This window comes from Pangasianodon hypophthalmus, chromosome 24 (assembly GCF_027358585.1).
Source record: "Pangasianodon hypophthalmus isolate fPanHyp1 chromosome 24, fPanHyp1.pri, whole genome shotgun sequence".
Lineage (NCBI taxonomy): Eukaryota > Metazoa > Chordata > Actinopteri > Siluriformes > Pangasiidae > Pangasianodon > Pangasianodon hypophthalmus.
In genome coordinates this window covers 3,708,550-3,730,999 of record NC_069733.1, presented here as the reverse complement: position 1 = coordinate 3,730,999, position 22,450 = coordinate 3,708,550, and positions in this window count along the sequence as shown.

Sequence of the window (22,450 nt, the reverse complement as noted above, 5' to 3'; positions counted from 1 at the left end):
TGAATGGGTGTGTGGTATCCCATCCAGGGTGAATTCTCTCAGCTTGTGCCCAGTCTTACCAGGACTGTCTCCATACCACTGTGACGCTGACCAGGTTAAAGCAATTACAGAACTTTTCCCTATACGTGTTTTTGTGGGTGGTGCCCAGCTTCTGGAAACGCCTAGGTGTAGGAATGCTATCCATCACTCTTACTTATACTCTAAAGGCCATATTCACAGTTGGTGACCTAAGGTTTGTTCAATATTTAAGCAATGAAATATGCCTTTAAATGAAATATGTCTCTAATTATGATTTTATTGTAATAGTAGTTGGAGGAAACACAGATTTGTTGGTGGAAACACAAATGTTTCATTGATTAAGACTGATTTCCTACTCTGATAACTATGGGCCCTGGTTGAAACAGTAACCTACAGGCCTGCAAGACTGAAACAGGAGGCTGAGGTAATGGAACAAGCTTCTGCACTGACTAAATTATTCACCTTGTCCTTAAGAGAACCACTGACAACACACACACTTAGTGTGGAATGTGTGTGGAACAAGACTGAACATATTGCTCTCACTTTGTCAATCTCCTTGTTTGCTCTCATGCCCCCCTTTAATCAATCTTCTCCATATCGTTTTTTTTTTTTTTAACTTTCACATTTCTCTTCTGCCTCTGCTTGTGACAGGGAATGTACCGTCACTTTTATTTCTTTCTTTCTCACTCACACACAGTTACACAGTTAAATGCCACATACTCCACAGTGTTTTTTTTAAAAAGATTTTTTAATATATACTGTATATTTATTTCGGAACAGTCAAGGTCTCAAGGTCTTCATACTGTATTTTACAAAGCACAGCACACCACTTTACAGTCTAAACTACCACGTCACCTACTCTTTCTTCTGAATAACAGATTAAGTTAAGAATTAATGGGCATCCACCCTGTGGAAGCTGAGAGTGAGAGTACCAAGACAAAATAAGGCAGCGCTACCACAAACACACCACAACTCTCCTGTTGTTTATCAGTAATAGTGCTACAGTTATACAATTATGTTCCAAGTTAAAAAAGGAAACAAAGGGGAAATTGTTAGCAGAACTTGAAGTTTCCAGAACAATAGTGTATACAGGGATTACTGGAAATGTTCAACAATCTGTGATGCTTTAAATGATTACCCAAGACTGCATTTTTTCAACCAACTGTGTACACATTACTTTCAGGAGTAATGTCAGTTTATGTATCCAGACCGTCAGTTTTTCATTCGCATTTGCCCGGCAGACATGCAGATTCAGGAGGCTGTTGATACAACACCCAGAGAAATAAAACACTTTACTCCCTAAACAAAAACAAAACTATTCATTTGATATGTTTTTTTAATTGAACACTCCCCAATTGGTTCTTATATTTCTTGGTGGCTTAAAGCACCTTGATGTTGTGGCATTGGCTAATCCCATCACTTGCTGCGCTATGCACACGAAGTGAGGATGCAGCCAGGCTGTTTTACTAGGCATATTAATTAGCTTGCTAGACAATCTTTCCAGAATGAGGAATATGAAGCTATGTGAAAACAGTGATAAAAGTGCAGTAAAGTACATTAAAATTAATTAACAAATTAAGATACCTTTTTGATACAGTACCTTGGTTCATTAGAATAAGCTCTAATGTGTGACAGTAGTGACTATATGATTTAGAACTTTAATGAAACAAGGGACAACAGCTTTAGTATCCCAGCTCTAAGATTCATTGTTGTACCACAGTCATCAAGGTGAAACTTAAATCCCCTAAAAATCAAAGTCACTCACAAAGCCCAGTCTCGAAGAGCCACACTTAACTGTTAAACCCTGACCCTTGCAGCCTGGAAACTTCCCCAGATGATGGTGAAGAGGAACTATTGGTCAATCCTCTTACTCTCCTCACCCGATAACACATTACTAAGGACCTTAATGCAGAGACACTTCTACTGTTGAGTGTGCGTATGTGTGTAGGGTGGGGTAATGATGATACTGGGGGTTATGAGACATCTTGCTCACCCCTCTACACAACTCTACATCCTGGCTTTTGTTGGATTTAATCCACGTCTAGGAGTTGGATTAGTGCTGCACCCACCACACAAACACATCACAAAAAGCAACAGTTCATACGCTACATGTACAGGATTATCCCTATATTGACTCAAAGAGCACATGATATTAAGCAAATACTGTATGAAAAGGTTATTCAGATATACAGTATTTTGATTTCCTACAGAGAAAAAGTATTTGGAATAAAAAAAAAAATTCAAATAAACTATTCCTAAATGATATTTTGGTTTTGCTTCTCACCCCCTCCATGACTATGTAACCAGTCAGTGCAGCACCTTCAGCTCCAGACTTATCCAACCACAATGTAGCAAAGAGCGGTACAGGACATCCTTAACATCTGCTGCCATCAGTCTCTATAACTCATCCACTAGGTATTGTCCATGATTGTAGGCACACAGATATGCCTCTAAAAAATTTAATAAAATTAATTAAATTAAAAGTAAAACTAAAATTTACTCAAGTACAATACGACCAACACATCTTTATACTTTGCACATTATCTGCCTACTTCAAATTGTCTATACTTATCTTTACTGTTCTGTTTTTATTATATTTATTAACTCACTGTCACTTTATTACCTGGACACTGTATGCATCTACCTTACTTTTTGATTTACAGATAAGTGTGTCTTGTTTGTATTTGGTGTCTGTAATGCCATGTCTATAATTTGCCGCTGTGACAAAATCTATCAAGACAAGATCTATCTATCTATCTGTCTATCTATCTGTCTGTCTGTCTGTCTGTCTGTCTGTCTGTCTGTCTGCCTAGGCTAAAAAGTGGTAGCTAGCATAAGGGTAATAAAGTATAGCTGTATTATACTTCCATTAATCAATTATTTAAGCTAGTTAAGTGCATTAAAACAGTATATGAATATATGATTATTAATTGTCTTCTAACAGAGTTTCTCATGTAGCACAGTGTTGGCGAAAGTCAGCAAGTCTTTGTCAACATTCTTTTGCGTCTTTATTTTCTCTTGATATGTTTAAACATGAAGTGACTGTGTATTGAGCTAGCAGGAGAGTTTTATGTCAGATTTGTGCTGAACGTCAGTTTTCACATACCTGCTTGTTCCTGATTCTGAAAAGATTGTCTGATGTGTGTGGTGCAGCAGATGGTGGGATTTGGAAGTGTGCGCTATAGTTACAGCCTTGAGGTGCATCACAACACCATGAAGTGCATTAAGTTTAAACATACACACAAAATTAAACGTTTTTTCATGCGAAAGTCAATAAGGAGTAGGTTTTTTCTTTTTTTGGGTGTTAAATCTACATGTCCTCTGGGCAAATAAGAATTAAAAAAAAAAAAAAACTAATAGCCCTGCCACACAACATGCTTGTCCCATGACCTCCATGGCCCTGTCTCAATAAAAAAACTGTAAATTATAAAAATTATAATTGGGATGCTGCCTTTTTGCAACCTTGGACCCCAAGCCAAATGATTTAAAGAACAAATTTGGAGAAAAAAACAGAACACAAACATAGGTTTTCCATATCTGACCATGGACCCACAATGAATGATGACAAAAATTTGCTAAGTAGTCATGGTAATAAATGTTGGTCATCTTGTAGGAGTGGATATTTTCTCTGAGGAAATATGAACCAATTTTAAAAGACCAAAGACTGTTCCTTCATGATGTTTCACTATGCTGAATGATAATTCCCCTAAACAGACTGTTAAACAAATTCAAGCACACTAACATTAGTTTCATTAGTGCCAGGATGACGTCATCCCCCATTTGTGGCCTCTAATCTAAATGTCACTGAACCTTAATGGTTTAAAGGTAAATTTAAATTTTATCCCTGAAAGGAGAATTTATATTAATATACTGCTAGGTGTTTCCATTAATATGTATGTGTATGTGTGCATGTGCACATGTGAATGGGATCTATAATTGAACAGAAAATAGAGTGCAAATGGGACTCTGTGTCAATTAGCCTTGTAGCACACGAGATGATTCTTTCTCCTGTGAGTTTAGACATGTCTAAGATTACACATCTAATACATTATTATCAAATTACAATATTGCACAGGAGAGATGTGGTTGCAGGCTCAAGATCGTCATAAATATGAATGTGACTCAGTGTAACTCAGCTGAAATTCATTCAGCATTCGACCCTTTTCCTGTAGATATTTTTCTGTGAGTGTGAGGAGTTGGGCATTGTGCCTGCATATGCAGGATACATAAGATCACTTTTGTTGGAAATTATGCTTCATGTAATATATGCCTCAATCATCATATCAGATGCACACTTATTATTGTTTGATTCTTTATGCTACATATACACAAATAACACTAAAGCATTTATTCACACGAAGTTAGTTTTTAATGACTACATCAATAATTCTAGATAAAGTGCTGCTACGCTAGTTATTGAAATGGTTTTAAATAAGAAATAGTATTTTCTTTCTGATCACCCTTGCATATATCATCTTTCTACCTCTACCTCTATCTCTAATTAAATGTTCTTTCTTACATTCTTTTTCATGTGTCTCCCACTTTCTGATCTCCCTCCTTTCCCTTACCTTCTCGTCCCTTCCCTCCCCTCGCTCTCTGAATGGAGTAAGTCGTGTAATAAATGCTGCATGTAGGTCAGCAGGGCAGCTTGGCTAGCTTGTGTCTAGACTCAGGGCATAAAATCATACACTTTTTCCCACTGACCAGCACGCTCAAAACACTATGTTTTTACTGCCATTAAACTACAATGTGCTAATATTTATATTAAAGAAAGAGCAATCAGACATTGTAAACACAACCAGATCATAAAATATATGATAAATTTCCCTCCTCAAGTGTTTCAGCCCATCCCTAAGTGGTCTAGCTCCTCCCTAAGTGGTCTAGCTCCTCCCCAAGTGGTCTAGCCCCTCCCCAAACATTTTGTAGCCCCTCCCCAATATTTCAGCTCCTTACGCAGTGGTCCAACCCCTCCCCAAGTGGTTCAGCCCATGCCCAAGTGGTACAGGCCCAGTCAGCTTTGAATTACAATCGGACAAATAATAAGCCTCGTAGCATCACAAGAGTAGGTAAAGATTATCAAATTCAATACTGGCAGTTATTTCACATCTTCCTGGAAACGTAGCGCTGACAAGAAGAATGCATCACAACGTTAAGCCGAGCAGGTGGGTACTGCAGAATGATAGCTAGGGCACTGTAACACTGTAAACGTTGGGTGCTTGTTCTAATAATTTGCAACAAGTTTACAAAATCTGTAGAAAGAATCTAAAAAAGAGTCTAAATTTGCTAGATATCATAGACATACACACAGACACCCATACACATGGACACACTGACACAACATATAATGCATCTATTCCTCTGCTCTGTTTTCCCCTGGGTTTGGGAGCTGAAAGCCTTGCTTTTTTATGCTTTACAATATTTTATTCATGGCTATCAGGCTCTCTGTTGCCTCACTAATGCATAAACTCAATATGGCCTTTGACCTTTTTACTTCATTGAGGCTTTGAGCACTTCAGTCCATATGTCAGAACACATTCGTATAACCAGACCTCTAAGACCTTTGTAAAGAGCATTTAAACATTTTAAGTAAATCCACCATTACCCATGATTTTGGACCGATCACACAGTCAAATAGTGTTGTAATTAACAGTCCGGTCCATTAATGATCAGAGAAAATATAAGACACATCAAAGTTTTTGTTATAGCTTTAGAGATATTGAACTGTTTTTTTGCAGATACATTACTTCCTACTGATCTCAGGGGGAGCAAAGCTAGGTCTGCACTGTAAAGACATGGTCACATGCCCAGTTTAAGAAAAAGCATACAGTATGAATCACTAGGTAAATTTTCTCTCTGCAGTAGGTAGACCCTGAAGTAAGAAAGACTGATAAACCTATCAGGCAGTTTTCAAAATCACATTTAGCACTCCTGTATTTCCATGAAGTTTTCATATTTGACTTTTTAAGGTAACAAGTTATGATGATGCATTTTCAGTGCACTCACTAAATGTGAAGTCCCAGAGATTTCAGACAAGGCCTTAATGTTTACACATACACATATTGTGCCTTTTAAATAAACCTACATGTTCCAACTGTAATTATATTGTCATCCTGAGGTTGGCTATGCTAACACACAATGGAAAAAAGACCCAATCATTTTGACTTGGCCAGGATAAACAAGTATGTTTTCAATTTATATTTAAAACACACATACAGAGCTTGTTTCTTATACTATTCCAGAGTTAGGGGTGATGTAAGAATAATATCTTCCACCAGGCCTGTCTCAGCTGAATGAAGTGCTTGGGAAGGGGTATACTGCTTCAGGAGATCAGTTATGCCACAGTATCCCTCCTTGCCAGCAGGGGTGGCTGTCTCATGAATACTACTTCAGTTTTATAGTCACATCTGGTTCCACCTCCTGCTCACACATCTATAAACACATGAAATCCTCAGTTTCATGGTGATGGCTTACCAACTACCCATTTCATGTAGGTTTTGAGATTTACTTGACTTGCCCTGTTGTATTCTCTGACCCTTGTCTTGCTTATAGTTAAAGACTTTGGATTGTCCCTATGCTTATATTGATTCTCTGAGGTAGTCAAATTGCTGTTATATTTTGCTATTGAAGGTCGGGGTTGCACAATTACAAATGTTTCCTAGCCAACCAGTAATTTAAAACAGTTAAAGCAAAAACGTTTCAGGACATTGTTATTTTTAGTTTTTTTTATTTGTGCAGCAAAGAACATTTCCAACCACACTTCAATTAACAGCCACACACATGCTACAACTTACAGCTGCATGCTACAATTTCCAGCTTCAGGGCTTTTTAAATGTGCAAGTAATAAATATGTGTATCATGTTACACTATTTAAGGACAAACCCATATCTTAAAATGCACTTGTGTGGATGATCCGGCAGCTCTACTGAAATTAACTGAAAATACAGCGAGCACAGAAACTTCTTATAACTTAATGGTGATAAAATCCTAGTTTAATGACGGATGGAAAATGCGGTGTCTACAGCAGCTCTGGGAAGTTTTAACGACATGTTTGAAAACAAGTCTGGGTTAGCTGGACTAGCTCCAGTGTATGGAAAGGAGTACCAAGTGTTAACAGTCCATTAAAGCAAAAGAACATTTTTGTAAGATTTTGAAAGAGGGCTAATTAATGATTTGCTGCAGATGAAAATCGCAATTTAAATAATTTCCTCTGCCTCAGTCTCCTCTGTTACAATATTCCATATATGAACAGAAGGATGCGAGTTTGAATCCTGGTACTGCCAAGATGTCACTGTTGAGCAAGGTCTGCCAAATGAGAAAATCTAAATGTATAGCTTCCTTAAAAATGCATCAGGTTTCAAAGCAGTTTTCCATTCTAGACGTTAGAATAGCATGCACTAGTTTCTTAACTCTGTGTTGGGTTAGCATATGTCTACATTTTTAACATGATAATATGCAGGTTTAGAGATGTTACTTCCAGACAAATAAAATGATAGACCAGTGTCAAAGATAGTGAATTCAATAACTGTAGCTTTTGAAAGGGCTTTGATGGTAAATAGCTAGAGGCGTAATGCGACACGATGCATTGTAATGCAAAAATGTGATGATATGCATTGTGGAAATTCACAATGTAGAAATTAGCATTCTATTAATTATGCATCTAATGCAATTGAACCTGAATACCAGAGGTCCCAGTATGAACAACCCATAGAGTTAAACTATATAGAGAACATTTTAGCTGACTTTAGAGCTCTATATAAAATGACATCTCAGGTGCTGCTATGGAGCTCATTATGCTTCATTTTCCCAGAGACAGAGACTTTGATTATTCAGTCAAATTTTTTGGAGAATTTATGTTGTTCCTCTTTCGACTGCTCCCGTTAGGGGTTGCCACAGCAAATCATTTGTCCACATAATTGATTTCTGGCACAGTTTTTAATGCCAGATGCCCTTCCTGATGCAACCGTCCCTGATTTTATCCGGGCTTGGGACTGGCACTGAGATTGCACTGTTGCATGCAACCCCAGCCACTGGGGTTGGTTCCCTGGCTAGGAATTGAACCCAGGTTGCATCGGTGATGAGCGCTGTGGCCTAACCACTAGTCCACTAGGGACCCTTTTGGGAGAATAATCTGTAGTACATTTTGTTTGTAATCTTAAAACTCTGTTCAAAACAGTTTCTGAATTATTTAGTTTTATACAGACAAAAATGCACATTTTTTGAATTGTTTATCATTCAGAAATAAAAAGGAGTCTTTTCAGTGATCATTTTTCTTCATTAAAATTGAATGAAATTGAAAAGAGTCGTGAAGCCAGTATCGTGAATCAAATCCTAACTGGTCTGTATCACCCCTATAAATAGCATAATATTTATTAAATCTCTTGCATGGTTACATACTTTCCATTATTAAGCAACAGCCTATTTTGGCAGTTTCCCTCCACTTTTCTGTTATTCACTAACACATGATTCAAATCTGGAAAATGAGCTCTGCAAATGAATGAGAGACAGTGATTCTTCATGCTCAAATAGTTGCTTACTCAAACAGATGTTTACATTGTATTGTAAAGTACACACAATTAAATAGCAAAAAAGATACTTTTCTGTAATGATCATAAACTAGTTCTTGCATAAACGGATTGCAGGCTGTGTATTAATGACCAAAAGGTGAGATAACCAAAATAAACTTTTATTGGGGAAAAATAAATTACCATGTTATTAAAAATAGATAGATCACCCTATTGTGATACTTACATTGAGTATTATAATGAAATTTAAAATTCTTTAAAATGTTTATAAAATATTTTTATTAACCAGTGATAAAATTGAAAGCTATCCATGCACTATTTCAATGTTTAAATTCCATCATGTTATGTGAATGTTTTGTAATCTGAATTTTTTTTATGTGATTTGAAATTGAAAAATTTTGGCTTGCTGAGAGAAAATAATGATGTTTAGGGTATTTGAACTTGACTATGAGTCTTTTCTCTCACCGAATGCCAAATGACCCATGATGAGAACCCCTCTGTAACCACAGCAACAGTCTTGTTGTGCTGGCTGCATCATAACATTTGGCACGGTGTCAGGGTCCTGACTTAAAGTTCAGATATTATGGGAAAGAACAGCTGGGCAAAAAAAAGTCACATTGCCGCATGCTGTGAATGATCATTGGAGCATGTGGTACACAACGTGGTTTCCATATTCAGTATTATTCTCAGTGCATGTGTTTAGGTACACATATGGGATTGGGTATGCATGCTCTTGTACCATCTGTGCGTCTGGTGACATACAACAGCGATACATTTACACACCTGTAACAAAATACATCTTTGACATGTCTGTTTTAGCAGACATTCTCTGCAGTTTACAGTGCATTCTCACATGGAGTATGTATGTATAGTGTACACCATGATGCATGCCTGCTTAATTTAATATTAATGTTAATATAAATGCTGACGTTGTAGTATGTTAATCACTTTATTCTTACACACCAACTTCAGCAGTTTATTATCATCAATCCTAATAGTAAAATTAGGTGTACAAGAGCAGATCACTAAACCGGCTAGGACAGCAGAACTTGCTTTCCTTCCCTGGTCCTCTGCTAAGCTCCGCCCTCTTTGGGGAAGCCCCGGGCTGTGCTGTCACTTCCCATCATGCCTAGGCTCCAGCGGCATACACTGTTGCCAAGGACTTGGCCGTTAGTGGTCAAATGAGTAAGTGTGTGTGTATGTGTGTGTGTGTGTGTGGGTGTGTGGCAGGTTTAATTATAGATTACAATGAACTTCCCCACTCTCTCCTGCTGTGTTTTTTCATGCACAGTGAACAGCAGTATTTATGTAATTTTCCAGTTGCTGCAGTTTATCTACACTGATCTATAACTCAGGACATACAATACAAAAAACAGACATTTGTATATGGAAATGTAGTAATTCAGCAATTTTATTAATTTAGTAATTCAGCAATTTCATTGTTGTCTCATCCATATACATGTATAGAGTGAGAGGAAAATCAGGCTCAGGGTGCAATATACAAGACAATGCAGTGGCTGTGTACATACTACTTCAAAAAAGTGCCAACATAAAGATACGCAGAAAATCACAAGTGCAGCATGATATAATAAATCCACATGATGGTATCTGTCCTGTAAGTTGCGAGGAGGGGCCTCCCTGGATTGGACTTGTTAGTCCAGCACATCCCACAGATGCTTGATCAGATTGAGATTTGGGGAATTTGGAGGCCAAGTCAACACCTTGAACTTTTGCGTTGTTCCTCAAACCATTCCTGAACATACCTTTGTAGTGTTGCAGGGCGCATTATCCTGCTTTAAGAGGCCACTGCCATTAGGGAATACCTTTGCCATGAAGGGATGTACTTGGTCTGCAAAAATGTTTAGGCAGGTGGTACGTGTCAAAATAGCATCCACATGTATGCCAGGACCCAAGGTTTCCCAGCATAACATTGCCCAGAGCATCACATTGCCTCCACCAGCTTGCCTTCTTCCATTAGTGCATCCTGGTGCCATCTCTTCCCCAGGTAAATGATGCACACACACTCGGCCATCCATGTGATTCATCAGACCAGGCCACCTTCTTCCTTAGCTCCATGGTCTGATGCTCACGTGCCCATTGTAGGTGCTTTCAGCAGTGGACGGTGGTCAGCATGGGTACTCTGATTGGTATGTTGCTATGCAGCCCCATATGCAGCAAGCTGCGATACACTGTGTGTTCTGACGCCGTTCTATCATAGCCAGCAATAACTTTTTCAGCAATTTGTGCTACAGTAGCTCTGTGGGATCATTGTCCCTATTCAAACCACTTTTGGAAGGTACTAACCACTGCATAACAGGAACACCCCACAAGACCTGCCGTTTTGGAGATGCTCTGACCAGGTCGTCTACCCATCACAATTTGGCCCTTGTCAGAGTTGCTCAGAGCCTTACTCTTGCCCATTTTTCCTGTTTCCAGCATGTCAACTTTGAGAACTGACTGTTCACTTGCTGTATAATATATCCAATCCTGTAAAACCCTGATGTGTGAGGGTGTGGAGGAAGACTCGAGAGACAGACAGAATCTTAACTCAACTCCGGGCCCACGTTTATTCAGACTGTGCTTTTCAGCGCACTTTCAAAACTCAACAGAACACAACACAAAACTTGTGGCTTTTGCGCCATCATATTTAAGCTCATGCTTCTTGGCGTGTGTACATGTGCGTGTGTGTGTCTTGTAAGTTCTGCCAAACAGTCTTGCACTCCGTCTCTCTCTTGCTTGTGGGTTATGGGAAAAAACTGTAAGCACAAAGAGACACAAATAAGTAGTCTGCTGGTAGTAAGATCCAGGTGGGAATCATCACGTGTTACCTGCTCGTTTGACCCATCTCCTCTCCGTCCACAGCTGACGCTCTACCATGACCCTGCCACCACGTACCCCTTGACAGGTGCCAATGTGACAAGATAATCAATGTTATTCATGTCACCTCTCAGTGGTTTTAATGTTATGGCTGATCAGTGTATTTATAAACAAAAGGGTCCAAACTCTACATCAGCATCTCTCCCGTGCTCTTGTTCTTTCCATTCTTGTCAGTGAGACTCATTTTCTCGGTTAGCTCTCTGTTGTTGTTCAAAGTGACTTTTGCTTCGTGTGTTTATCTTCCTGACCAGTCAGTGTGATCATTATGAGTGTGTGCATTGTATTTTTTTTTTTTTGACAATTATATGATTTGTGTGCCTATTATGGGGGGGGGATAATACACAGGTGTGTGTCAGGAGAGCAGTCACGAAATGATCTGAGTAAAATGGACCTGACTATTATCGATCTTAAAGGGTACAGAACAGAAATCCTGAGAGAAACAGAGAGAGTGTGAGAGAGAAAGAGAGAGAGAGACAGAGATGAAAAAGGAAAGAGAAAGCACCTCATATAGTCTTTTGTGTTAGCAGGCATAAAAAAGTAATTGTCAATAATTGGGATTTTGATTTGCCAGTCCATTATTGGACAATTATATAATATCAAAGAAGAGAAGATAATGACAATATACAGCTGAGAGGTTAAAAACATCACAGAGATAGCACATCCAGTGGTGTAGGGGCTTATATAGCTTTGCTTAGACATGAAACTATAGGAACATGGTACTACCATGTAATTATATATAATCAACCCATTTTTAAGTATAGCCTCCATGGGAAAAATTCACAAATTCACCAACTGTACTGTAAATGTTACATCAGCTGGGATATTTGTATTCTAAACAGAAAGAAAAAAAATATCTGTAACCTACAGACATGCCAAAATTGAAGTGACAAGACTTCTGACAAGATTTTTGACAAGATTTAAGGAATACAGTCTAATGTTGAATTTTACACAGTCAGTGGTTTTTAACAGTTTGCAGTGAAGAATTTGTAAAATTCATGAGGTCTTTTTTTTTTTTTTTTTTTACACAGTCAGGATGGCAAAGGTTTAATATGGAAGCCCTGATGCGCAAGCTGTGGAAAAAATAGTGTCATTATTTTGACTTAATAACTCATTATTTCAAGATATTATGATGTTATTTCAACATATTATCTTGATATTTTGACTTAATATTTGCCAAAATGATGAGATATATATGTCAAAATAATTATTAAGTTATTACGTCGAAACGACATAACACTCCATCATTTTTTCTCCCAGAACTTGCAGTTCAGGGCTTCTGTAGTTTAAAGGTGTATATTACAAAGTTATTTATATATTTACTTATTTAAATGTAATTTTACTTTGGAGACATTTTCGTCTTATATTTATATTTATCTATAGTCTCTATACAGTTCTACACAGTCAGGACTTTATATATATCGATCACTCACACACACACACACACATGCATATATATACAATTATATATATTATTATTATATTATATATATATCGATCAGCCATAACATTAATACCACTGAAAGGTGATGTGAATAAGATTGATTATCTCGTTACAATGGCAGCTGTCAAGGGGTGGGATACATTAGGCAGCAAGGAAACAGTCAGTCCTCAAAGTTGATGTGTTGGAAGTAGGAAAAATGGGCAAGTGTAAAGATCTATGTGACTTTGACAAGGGCCAGATTGTGATGGCTAGACGACTGGGTCAGAGCATCTCCAAAACGGCAGGTCTTGTTCCCAGTATGCAGTGGTTAGTACCTACCAAAAATGGAACCAGCGACAGGGTCATGGGCCCAAGGCTCAGTGATGTGCGTGGGGAGTGAAGGCTAGCCCATCTGGTCTGATCCCACAGAAGAAAAACATTGATGCTGGCTATGATGCTGATCCCTGTCCACCGCCAAAAGCACATACAATGGGCACGTGAGCATCAGAACTGGACCATGGAGCAATGGAAGAAGGTGGTCTGGTCTGATGAATCACGTTTTCTTTTACACCATGTGGACGGCCGGGTGCGTGTGAAATGAAAACTGGACTCCAGCTTGAAAGCTTTAAATGTATGCTTCTTAAGTTGCTGGAATTTGTTCTTACGTATTTAATGTACATCAAAAGCCCCCCACTTTCCTCTATTTTGACCACACACACTTTTATTGATCACATATTTTGCTCATTACACGAATTCCCCACCAAAACACGACTTTCTCAAGACCACGTTACACACAGTCCCAGCGTCCTTATCGACTGAAAACAGAGCTGATTAAAAATTTAGCCAAGCCTCTGAATAATTTACAGCTAATGGCATATGTTAAAGATGTGCTGAAAGAATATGTTTAATTTGCATGCTGTATAAACCACACTTGCGTCTTCGACCGTGGTGGATATTACAGCCGTGCTCAGTGAAGTACTGTACATTATTCATTTGTTTCTTTGTAATAGAAGGCTTTGTAATTGTCAGAAGAGATTAGGAGTCAGATGACGCTGAGCTGTGGTTTTCTTTTAGTTTAATTAATCAAGAGGAGACGCTGCAAGCATTGAGAAAGTAGTGCTAGTTCAAATTCCATCTTAACACAGATTTCTGCTGAGCTGTTGCAAACAGCAGAAGTGTGATTTAAAGGCACATAGAACAGGTGTATAAAATGCCATTAGAATGTATTCAGCTTTTCTTATACTGATTTCTTTTACAGAATAGAAAGCTGCCTATAAAGCTAGTCTAATCATTTAAGGAGATGTAAATGACTGTAATATGTATATGTTGCTTTGCAGTACCACCCACAGACTCTAATTTAAAAGACAACCTGAAATTAAAACTATACCATTGGCTTTCATGCAGTTTAGCTCTGAGACTCATAACAACAACAGTACACTACTAGACTTGTGTATTACATCAAATAAGGAGCTGTTTTGACTTAATCTAACAGGTATGCATGTTAAAACAGTATATTTTGCTGCTTGACCTTGCTTCTTAACTCTTAACTTTGCTTTTTTGCTTCTCACTGCATTACATTACCCACAATGACATTAGACTACCTGCTGATAGTGGTGAAGTAGGATTTAGTGTCTTCGTGTCTACTTAAACAGAGCAATGCAGCAGCGCTTTAGTTCTTTAATCTGTCCAGTTCTTTCACCTCCTTGTGTGTACACTCTGCTCAAGCAGATCAGCTTCCAAAAGCTTCAACTTTTTTCATGCTAATCAACGCCATCACACTCATCATCTCATAACTAGCTTAGCCAAATCTCTGCCATAACTTGACGCAACTGCTGGATTGCATTCTGGAACTTTGAATCCAACAATTATCTCCCCAGAGTGTCCTTTTACACTGGATTTCTTATTAATATGTTAAGATGTTTACTGTAACTTGAAAATGGTGAGTGAGAAAAGAAGCTCTTGCTCATTTGTACATTCATGAGCTAACAGTGAAACCTGAACATTATCCCTAGGAGAATTTTTTTTCTCCTATTAAACACCATTTAAATCACTAACAATTCTGTAACAATGTCCCCCTGTGAAGACACAGACATTTCATCGCTAGCACACTACAAAGGGCCAGGAGCTAATGGCTTTTACACCCACTGTTCTATAAATATGTCAAATAGCTATGTGTCTTGTTTTCGTGCTAATTGTAACAGATTATTTAATGCTAAAGGTGTAAATTTTGTGTACATATTATAAAATGGTGAATGTTTACAATAGAGAAACAACAGTGCATGGTTAATATTATGGGATGTTATATTACCTGAAGCAGCTGAACAATATTAGTGATTCAGTAAATTCTGTGTGTGTGTGTGTGTGGATCTGCCTCTCGCTGTCATTCACATTCTGATTATCATGTTGGCAGGATCTAAAAGATTAGCCCCATCAATAGTTTATGACTCTGTAGAGACTCACACTCAATTCCCACATCTATAAATTACTAAACAAGGCCATTTACATCTCTGTTTTCCAACAAACTTCTCTCTCTTGCACATACACACACTTTTTTCGGATGGAAGTTTAACTCATCAGATGATCACCTTATGTGACCTTATGGTTGCCTTCTGAACTTGAACCTCATGGACTCTGTGATTAATTTCTGTCTCTCTCTCACTCTTTCCTGAAAAAAAAAACCCCAACTAAAACATTCACTGTAAAACTATAAGCACCTAAAAAGAAGGTCATAATTAATAGATGCGTTCCGCTGATGTACATGAATTATGCAGTTTTTATTTCCAACAAATTACCGACCGAAAAAAAAAAAAAAAAAAAAACCATTGGGAGAGTCATTAACTGCAAACTAGAACCTTTGTGAAAATGCAGAAATATTTTAAATAATTAATCCATATAAACAAATAACATATGAATTAGGAATGCTTCAAGAAATGAAATGATTCTGCCACTGAAGCCACACGGAACTCATGCATCTGAAAAAAAATGAGACAGTAAAAAAACAAAGTTTAGATTGAGCATTATTTAAATAAACAAAAGCATGCAAAGCTTTATTGAAATTTCGAAGTTGTCCGCGAAGTTTATTCTCAACAATAGTTCAGTTCTTTAAAACCTTAAAAGTGAAATCTTAAGTGGTTTGAAGTTAGCATGCAACAAACCTTCGACTAAATTTATTCTCTGAAACTTTTTCTTTCCCCCCAGAGGATTACACTCCCTATAGCTCAGAGCAGTAGGGACTGTATGCTGAATCTGTAATGGCTGAAAAGACATAAGTGCATATGCATATATATATATACATATATATATATATATATATATATATATATATATATATATATATATATATATATATATATATATATATATATATACAGTCAGATCCGGAAGTATTTGGACAATGACAGAGTTTTTGTGATTTTGCCTTTATACACCACCACAATGGATTTGAAATAAAACAGTCAAGATGTGAACGAAGTGTAGACTTTCAGCTTTATTTTAAGAGGTTCCCCAAAAATATGGCATTTACCATTTACATTACAGCCATTTTAAGCAAAGTACTTCCATTTTCAGGGGCTCAAAGATATTTGGACAATTGACTGACAAGAAGATAATTGACCAGATGCGGTCCATTCCCTTGTTACTTCAAGACAGATGAAGCAGATAAAAGGTCTGGAGTTGATATCAGGTATTGAGTTGGCATTTGGCAGCTGTTCCACTGGAGCTACCAATATGAAGTCCAAGGAGATTCATATGCAAGTGAAGGAGGCCATCATTAGGCTGAAAAAACAACATAAATCTATAAGAGAGATAGCAAAAACCTTAGGTGTGGCCAAATCAATGGTTGGGTACATTCTTAAAAAGAAAGAAAGCACTGGTGAGCTCAACAACATTGAAAGGCCTGGAAGACCACAGAAGAAAACTAAAGTGGATGATCGCAGAATCCTTTCCTTGTTGAAGAAAAACCCCTTCACAACATCAACAGAAGTCATGAATACTCTGGAGAAGGTAGGCGTATCATTGTCAAAATCTACAATCAAGAGACGCCTTCATGAATGTAAATACAGAGGGTTTACAACAAGGTACAAACCACTGGTAACATTCAGGAACAGGAAAGCCAGATTAGACTTTGCCAGAAAACATCTAAAAAAAGCCTCCCATGTTCTGGAATAAGATTCTTTGGACTGATGAAACCAAGAATAATGGGACCAAGAATGATGGGAAGAGAAAAGTATGGCGAACGAAAGGATACAGAGTATCGAATTGTTGCCTCATGAATCAAATTTGTATCAATCCCTATCATAGCAGATTTGATTGCATTGTCAAATATTGAATTGTTGCTTTAAGAATCGGAATTGTTTACACCCCTAGTGACAACTAGAGTTTTACAGCAGATAAGATGTTTTATTACAAACACCACCCAGATAAACCATAAATAGGGCTAAACTAGTATTTTTAGAAAGCATTTCTGCTTCAAACTATTATAGGCTTTTATTATAAGATTGTTACAATTAAGATTGAAGGAATTACAATTTGAAAAACTGTTTTTGTCAGAAAGAAGAGACATGCTTCAAATTAAAGGCAGTCAAATTGCAGTCAAATCCAGAAAAAAACTCATGAGTACATTGATTCTTTGATGAACCCTCTGCAGTGCTTTATGAATAGAATCAATAATTTAACTAACTAAAATCTGAGTGTGAGCTGTGTCCTTCCAATCACATCTCTCAGAAATTGTGTGTGTGTGTGTGTGTGGTGGATAGAGGTCATAAGACCTAGTCCTGTACAACCTAGACTTCATGCTGTGCCTTAGATTCATGGGAAATCAAGGGCGTTCATCATCTGGGGTTAACCACAATGTCAGTTATGCGTGCCGTGGGGGGTGGGGGTGGGGGGTGTTCTGGTGATCAGCTGTGGGAGAGCATAAATGCTACAATGCCCCAAGGTGATACAGTAAGTGAATGGAACTGACCAATACACACAGTTGATGTGTGCGTGTGTAAATGGGTTGCATCACATCTATCTGCTCATCTTTCTCTCCATCTGAACCATTACATTTATATTAGTAAGGAATGATGTGTGGATAGAGGGTGCTGGCAGTGCTCAGTGCAGTGAAATTTTTATACCAATACATGTTTAGATTTCACCTATAGACTTCATATCAATCTTTTAGTGGTAGTAATAACCTGACACAACTTACACAAATGTGTTTTTTTTCTTGTGCGATTTGTTGTTTACTACAAATCTCCTGTGTGAGCCTTTAGCACATAGTGTTTGCATTGGCCATGTCCTAATGTGCTCTTTACCAAATTTAAGGCCAGAGTAATAATTACTATAGTAAAATTACACAAATCATGAAGACTTTTTAAAATTGGTGTTCATCACTTATCAGATGAACTTTATAACTCAATGGAAATATATGGGTATTTGAAAAACACATAACTATGACTATAAAAACTGAATATTTCAGTTCAATTTCACATGAGATGAGGTCTTAGTTTTCACTGAATACCCATCTATCGCAGATTAATTTGGCTTTGTCTTGGCATTTGCTTCGTGCAAATCAAATGCTGAACAAAATTTGAAGTTGTTTTTGCGTTGATATTCTTGAACCACAGGATCTATATGTTGCAACCCTTTTGTTGTTACAAACAACATAATCTTTGTAGGTGAAGGCTACTATCTGTCATTTTGACTTTGTCATTGTCTAGTGATTGGCTGACTGGTTGACTGTTGGCTTTGAAAACGAAGAATTCTTGATCTTTGGTTTTGAAAATGTATCAAGTGTTTCCAAGTCAACGGGCTCATGTCCAAGTGAAGTCACAAGTCATTGATGTCAAAGTCAAGTTGAAAGTCTTCTTTAATAATGTCTTCTTCTTAACTTGAGTCGAAATTCAGCAAATTTGGGACTTGAGTCCAAGTCCAGTTCAAGTCATGTAACTCAAATCCACAACACTGCCATTAGTGCCCTTAGCCTTGAACAACTCAGATGTGCCAGATATTTCACCATATCATAATAGTAAAGGGGGGGATTAGTGGACAGCAGCATACATTACAGACAACAGGCACTATGAATACTTGGTTTTGCCATATGGTTTGGTCAGTGCCCCCTCTGACTTTCAAAGGCTCATCAAGTATGCGCTCAGAGAGCATGATGCATGTCAGATAATATGTAATTACCTATATTGATGACATTTTGATCTCCCTGTCTGAACACATGAAATGACAGAGAAACCGAAGACCTAAACTAAAGCATGTCTTTCAAGGCAGAGAAGTACGAGTTTCACTAGCACTACATTCCTCAGTTACATAGTGTGCCTGATGGCATCATCGTGGACAACAGTAAAGTGGATGCAGTGTTAAACTGGCCTAACTCCAGTATGTCAAGGATCTACAATGCTTACTGGTATTCTCATACTTTTAACTGCCACCCTTAACTGCCTTCTTCAAGGGAAAAGCTCTGCAAACTTCAGTGGAACAGCAAGGCTAAGAAGGCATTTTGGGTTCTCAAATGATGCAGGAGTCAGTGCTTATCTCTGCTAAGTCTGTCTCAGCTAGAGAATCCACTTTGACACTCTGCTAAGAAATGAATTAATTAAGCTATCAATTGATAGAAATTAAAAATATTGTTTAGCCTTGTTCATACAAGCCTATAGTTTGGTTAATTTGTATTAGTTTAAAAATAAATTTAAAAACAGTTCTTGGTAATGGCTTTGGAATTTTCAATGGTATGGCCTTGATAATGGGAAGAACAAGTCAGGCAGCTAATAAGGCTTATACATAACTATGTCTATGAACTATTCATTTTTCTTTGCTCCTTATTCTTTCTGTTTTGCTCTCTCTCTCTCTCTCTCTCTCTCTGTGAACCTCTCCAGTGCCACCATCCACCTCGCTCCTTGCTTCCACACATGTACAGAGTCATTATGTCTCTAATTGTTTCATTATGCCGTCCTTTACCAATTACCCACTACTCATGTCCCCAGCTCGAGAAGTCATTAAGCTCTCCCAGACCTCCAGCCTCCTCTCTTTCCTCCATCAGAAGGATAGAGAGAGAAAGACTGAGGGTCGGAAGGTCACAGTCCGACGAGGTCCACCATTCCTAATTGCTGTGGGCCGTGGGGTCCTTACGAAGCAATCACCGGCAATCTCAGAAGACGCCTGGCGTTCAGAAGTCTCACTCTGTCTCTCTTTTCTTCTCTCTGTCTCTCTTTGTAGTAGTAGAGCTGGGATAACCCAGGTCCCAGCCGCAATTAATGACCTTGCTCAGGATTGAACTACTATTAAAAAAAGCGACCGGGCCCAGAGAGATTGAGGGATGGGTAGAAGGAGAAGAGTGACAGAGTGGTGAGAGCAATGTTTAGATAAGTTATATAAAGAAGTGATGCTAAGGTTTCTTTCATATGACATGTTGGTCTCTCTCTGTCTCACAAATATGTTCAGGGAAATAAAAATACAGAATCTCCTTTTAGTGGCATGTTGATTTTAAAGTAACATGATTGAGTATGCATGACTCAGAGTCTGTGGCTGAGTGTGGCAGGTAACAGAGTTCACTTCAGTGTGTGTGTGTGTGTGTGTGTGTGTGTGTGTGAAAATGTTAGAAAACCCCTCTCTGTGTGGGACACACCCCACCGGGCGTGAGAAAAGCTGAACCAGACCTGAATCAACCCAAACGTCCGCCTAGAATTACACCTTCCTCTTCTTCTCGGCCATAAAGTTGGCAGCAGTGCGCTCTCAGCGGAAGAAAAGCCGCTCTTTTGTTAGACCGTATCGCACACATCGCACCATTCTTTTTCTCATTGTCAGCTGAAAACGTAGACCAGGGTTAGTTTGGTATCGCTCGCTCCGCCATTGATGAAGCACTTGTTTTAAAAGATTCCCTCACATTCGCCACAAAGGTGGCTTTGTGCCGCCTCCACACGAGAACGCACACCTCTCCAGCGCCGAGGTGATGTGACGGTGGCGGCACGTACAAGCCAAAGTCAGATGAGACCCCTGGGAGCTGCGAAACAGAATTGATTTCCCTTCATTTGTGCTAATCTAGAGTCATAACTCGAGTGTGCACACACTCTTCAAAATGATTTGTAAGTCAAGGTCATGGAGTTCTTCCCATTACTTTATTCACTAAATACGCCATCAAAACTGTCTGCATATGCTTAAGCACAGGCCATAATGCATGTCTAAAACAGTTAAAGGTAAAAACCTCTCCGATCTAATCTTTATATTTCATATGCGATCTTCAGTGGCAATCAAGATTTAATTTGTAATGAAATACTGAGTTGACTCTTTTAGTTTAAACCTCTTTCACTGGGATGTTGGTATATTTTCTCTCATCACTGTTTAATGGTTTCCTACATTACCCACAATGCCAATGTAACTACCTGCTGATAATGGTGCAGTGGGATTTAGCCCTCACTTCATTTCCACTTAAAGTGAGCGATGCAGCAGTGCTTTAGTCTTTTAGTCTGTGCAGCTGTCTCACCTTGTCATCTATAAAATTTACTCAAACAAATCAGCTTCCAAAACATCAATGTTCATGCTAACACCATCACACTGGTCAGATTTCTAACTAGCTGAGCTGATTCTCTGCTGAAACTCATATAGCTTGATTCCAAAGATGTCTCCACTACTTCTACATTGGATTTCTCATTAATATGACTGCAAAATGGTGAGTGACAAAAGAAGCTCTTTACATTTTAGGAGCTAACAGAGAAACCTGACTGTTATTTGTTGTATTTGGGATTGCAGAACATTTTCTCCTTTTATACACCATTGTAACTGCGCTAGCAAGCTAGCAATGATCCCCTTTGAAAACAGCCTGGCAAACAACTGCTAACTTCTCACGAGAATAACAAAAGTACAGCACCGACCAACAAATGACCAACAAACAGATCATAAACCTTTTGAATACAAACATTTTTAATGTGTTTCAGGGTGGAGTTTTCTTTTAAGAGCTCTGTGCTTGGTTTTTATTCCACCTCCCTTTGAAGTCACTTCAGGTAAATATATCTGGTAAATAATAAATATACATGTAACAGTTTGGAATCGCCAATGGTCAGATGACTCCATTATTCCCACTAGCCTAATGGAGAATGTTTTTCTCCTTATACAGTGAGCACTAAATTAGACATTACACATTCAAATGAGATTAAAGCTGACAGGAACTTCAGGGGCAAGATGCCTTTTTATCTGCATAGCAAATATGTGACAAAGGGTACACAAAATTACCATAATTCCGCCTCACGTGAGTAGCCTCATTATGAAAAACCAACGGAAAAGCCATGTCTGAGACAAAAGGCTCACAGCAGTTAGACAGCATGACTGCGATAATGAGTGTTAGCAATGCTGCAGGGTATCCTGGCTAGGCTAGGTTAGGTTGAAGTGGGTTTGAATGCTGTATAGAGTCAACTAAGCTAAATAGTGCTTTAGATAGACCGGGCAGGGATAAACAAGAATACAACAACTTTCCATTGATTCCCCAAGTCGATGTTCCTATCTCGTAATGCTGTTGTTAAAGTAGTGGATCTCTCTGAAGGCTGTGGGGTGACGGTGATGGTGGGCATGATCAATAATATACTACCTACAAATAGTACCAAACTTAAAAAGGCATAAAACAGATATGTAG